Genomic DNA, 4,828 nt, shown 5'->3' on the forward strand with positions numbered 1-4,828 from the left:
GAATAAAAATGTAAGAAAACACTTGATTTTTCAAAATAATATACATGCTCAAATTTGTTATATAGAAAATGTAAGGAACCTTCAACAAACAAAGTCGTATAAACAACTGTTTATTACATAATCAATAAAAAAATAATAATAAATCAAATAGATACCTTCCTATTTGACGCTGATATCCATGAATTCGACTTACTTATCAAGTTCTGGTAATTCAATGAAAACTTGTTTGATGTGTGATATCTTGTGCCAATCTTGTCCTACTCTTGGATAGTATCTTCTACATAATTCAACGCAACCTTCAATTTTCAAATATTCAAGGTTTTTGAGGCAATGCATGTCATCAGGGAGCAAAAGCAATTTTGGACAATTTTTAATTAAAAATGTTTTGAGATAAATCAAAGTCGAAAACCACTTAGGAAGCACTTCAAGATTTTCACAGGATTTTAGATCCAAGGACTTTAATCTGCTCGCACATCCTTGCAACCATTGAGGAAAAGTCACCAACTGAGGCAAATATTCAAGACGGAGCGACTCTAGCCTTAAATTGGGGATGTCGTTGTCATGGTCCAATGATAAGTTCATATTTTTGCAATTATAAATCCACAAACCCTTTAAGTTCGGAACAACATGGAATGGCAAAGACTTTAGATTCCTACAAGATGCAATTAGCAACGATCTAAGATTAGGAAGTTGAATTCCTTCCAACAACTCCTCCAAATTGCGACAACTAACGACAGAGAAAATTTCTAAAGAAGTCAGTTTTGCTATCTCGTTGTTTGGGATATTGGTTTGCTTTGTGGTTATCTGCAGTCGGCGAAGGCTGATCAACTTTCCTATTCCATTAGGTAATAATCGAAGCTTTTTGCACCTTTGGAAATTCAAAGTTAACAAATTTTGGAGTTTGCACACTACATCAGGGAGGCTCTTTAGTGCTTTATTATCCTGAAGATTGAGATATCTTAAATGTTTTAATTTGCCAATGGAGGAAGGCAAACTCTTATATGTTGAATAATTTATTTGCAAAACCCGTAAGAATTTACACCTTGATAACAAAGTATTCAAGAAAGCTTCATTGTTGGCTCCTCGAGGAAAGAGTATGCTTCTCAGTCTAGTAGGGATCGGTATTTGACCAAGCAAATCATTATTATTTTTATTAAATGACAAATAGAGGACGTTCTCAAAAACACTTTCACTACGAAACTTCAACGTTTGAAACTCATCTACTGCAACATACAATGAGAGATCATGCACTAAATCATGTAACTTGAAGGCGCAAGAATTGCCATAATCAACAAAATCTTGGAGAAAAGATATGGACTGTAGCTCACGCAAAATTTGATAGCCAATTTCTTCTACTGATTTATCCTTCTTTGGTGATGGAAGGAAGCCAAGTGCCTCCCATAATGCAGTAACATTAAAACTATAAAATTGAATGTCTTTTCGAAAAAGGGAGAAACAAGCAAAACATCTTTTCAAATAGGAAGGTAACTGATCATAACTTAATTTGATAGCAGGCAATATATCATCCTTTTTTTGTGGTAAATTCCAAATTTCATTGTCCTTAACAAACTTCCAATCATCAATATCAGATTTTAAAAATAGAGAACTCCCCAATGTTCTTAGGGCCAAAGGAAGCCCTCCACATTTTTGCACAATTTCTTCACCAATCTCGATCAACTCAGGATAATTTTTCTCTTCTCCTTCTCTAAAGGCCCATTTGACAAATACAGACAAGGAATCCTCCCTAGAAAGCCCTTGCAAAATGTAAGAGGAGCAAGTGCCCATCATGTTGGCTATTGTGTGGCTGCGTGTCGTCACTATGATTTTACTCTCTTGAGCACCTACATCTACTTGTATTATATCTTTCAACTCCTCCCATTTGGCACGATCCTCATTCCATACATCGTCCAAGACGAGCAAGAACTTTTGACTAAGTTTGTTTCTGATATGAATTTGTAGTTGCTCCGTATCAAAATCTTTAAAGCTGTCTTGGAGAATTGGGTTAGGATCAGTATCAGTAGCTGAATTGAGAATTTTAAGAAGTACATGCTTAAGTGTAAAATCATCAGAGACACAGACCCACATCTTCAATGGAAAAGACTCAACTACACTCTTATCATTGAACACACATTTTGCAAGTGTAGTCTTTCCCAATCCTCCAATTCCCACAATAGGAATAACAGAGAGACTTTTATCACTAGCATCTTTCATTAAGAGGTCAATGATTTTTTGTTTATCAAGTTCCCTTCCTATCACATTTGAATCATTTACATGGGAATAAGTCATTTCGCGTGTTTGAACAACACGATTATCAGTTTCGTTGATTTGAAGGCCAAAGTTATGCCTATCAGCAGCAACCTTATTGAATCTCTCTTGAGTATGTTTGATTTGATGAGCCATTCTAAGGCGATAAACAAGAGAATTAGAACTCGAGAAGAAGCGTCGTACCTTCCTTTTGATGCTACCTGAAGTGTTGACGACGTGCTTCCGCAAAGCCTCACATTCGAAATCGTCGATAATATCTTCTGCATCAGAGAAGACACGCTTGATCTGTCTAAGCCATTCCTTCAGCTCATGATTCTGCCGCTGCTTTTGCTCGGCATCTAGCAACACAGCTTTGATGAGGGAAACAGTGGTTTTTATCTCTCGTAGATTGTCGTAGACGCCAAGTGCAAGAGAAGCTTCTTCAATAACATGAGAACCAAGTTTTCCGATGAAGGACTCGGCGAGACTGAAGAGAAGTGATTCTGCCATGGAAATTGACTGCAATTTTGGGTAATGAGATAATTCTCAATTAAGGCTATGTACACACCACAATTCACAATGAGATGACTAATAAAATACCCTATCAGCTTGAGCTTGCAAATAATTGTTCTCTTTTTTGTTTAATTGCTTGCATTGTCGTCTCATGTTTGTGTGGGTCAACCTCTGTGGACAACTCGTCACTTACCAACATTATCCCTTCTCATAGAGTATAGTTTTATTGCATATTATTTACATCATGTTGGATGGACTCACTCCCACTAGTTTTATTAATATTAATATTATTATTAGTGTTATTATTATTGAAATAAAAGAAAGAAAAAAAAAGGTTCTAATGGGTTTGGCCCACGTGAAGGAAATAAAAAGGAATTTAGAAATCCATAATAATTAGAACGAAAGAGAACGGTTGTTAGAGAAGAAAAATAAGAGTTTGGTTCTGGTGGTGGTAACTAGTGTGTAACAAACTTGCTTCGTTTGATCTACAAATTTAGTATGTTATTCCTATCACTGAGTTTGTTATTATAGTGGAAGTTTTTGCTAGACTAGGTCCCGTAGTTTTTATTCTCTCAATTTGATGGAAGTTTTCCACGTTAAAAATTGTGTTTGTCTCATATTTAATTTTTTGTCAATTATTTTTGCTATCTGAAATTGTATTTTCTGTTTGGCCATTTATATGCATAGGTGGGGGAAAAAAATTCCACATTATTGAGATAGTTATTGCTAATTATCTCTGGTTTTTTTCCCAACAAAGTGGTATCAGAGCTCGCTTGATTTGATTTGTGCATTTAAATGGAGTAGGAAAATAAAGGTCCCTATATGATTAAACTCAACTCTTCTAATTACACACTTTGGAAGACTCTCATGGAAGACATGTTATACAGTAAAGATTTATATGATCCTATTGAGGGTAACATTGCTAAACCCGCAGATAAATATGACGTTGACTAGAATAAGATGAATTTACTCGCGGATTTTAAAGTATACTTTATGTATTTTTGTGTATTTTGGATTTTGGCTCGGAGGCTTTTTAGCCAAAGTTAATAATATTTTGGAGTTTATATGATCAAAAAGATATTTTGATGCCGTTTAGAATTACTCATCGATAAATAAATTAAATTAACTGCGGTGAATCTTTTACGAATAATTTAATGCGTTATGGGTGAAATGGTAATTTAACAAATATCTAGTTATTTTGAGATATTTGTTAGAAGTTATTAATATATATATATATATATACCTATTTGTTTGGAAAGAAAAGGAAAAGAAAAGAAAAGGATATAAAAAGGAAAGAAGGAAAAAAGAAGAAAGGAAAAAGAAAGGAAAGAAAGAGAAAGGAAAGAAAAAGTAAAATTCCATCTTCTTCCTCTGATACCTCTACGCGTGACCCCCTTCTCCCTCCTTCCTCCATTTTTCGTTTTCCTTGCTTCCTTTCTTCAAGATTAGAAACCCAAGGCTTGGTGGGTGATAGGATAAGGATTTCTTAACTTCACTCTCCCTCGTTGATTCGAAAACGAAGAAAAACGGTGTTAGGGATTTTAATTCGTTTCGCGAAGAGATAGAAGGGAAAGTTGCTCACCACCACACTACGGTGCTAGTGAACTAACTTTGGAAGCGACGTCGCGAGCGGAGATTTTACCGAATTTACTCGCGGTACCGGGAACGCACGTTAAAGCTATCGTTAAGGTAAGGGCTCCTTCCAAACTTCTAGTTTGCATTTAGGGACTTATCTGTGGTTGTGTGGAAAAGAATTTTGTTAGGGTTTGAGTATTGATTTGGGGGAAAATGAATCTAAGGCTTTACAGGTAAAATCTTAGAGTTAGGTTTTGGTTATATTGATGAATGTTTCGTGGAAAATGAATTTAAACTCATTTATGTATGATTTTGAGTAAATGAAACTTGTTGTGTTTGAGTGGTGGATTGTGTTGATTTGTGTTCGTCGTATTTGACGTGTTCTTAATTAATACTGATGAAATTTGATATGTGTATGGTTGGATTTTGTGGAGAAATGAATTGATGTGTTTTGGTATGAGTTGTGGATTGGATCTGATAATAGGTTTGAGTTGTT

General features: G+C 35.1%; 1 pseudogene; it reads right to left on the minus strand.

Moving 5' to 3' along the window:
- Positions 1 to 2,941, minus strand: LOC101495199 (putative disease resistance protein RGA1; annotated as a pseudogene).
- Positions 2,942 to 4,828: the final 1,887 nt, after the last annotated feature.

Source organism: Cicer arietinum, chromosome 4, assembly GCF_000331145.2.
Source record: "Cicer arietinum cultivar CDC Frontier isolate Library 1 chromosome 4, Cicar.CDCFrontier_v2.0, whole genome shotgun sequence".
Classification (NCBI taxonomy): domain Eukaryota; kingdom Viridiplantae; phylum Streptophyta; class Magnoliopsida; order Fabales; family Fabaceae; genus Cicer; species Cicer arietinum.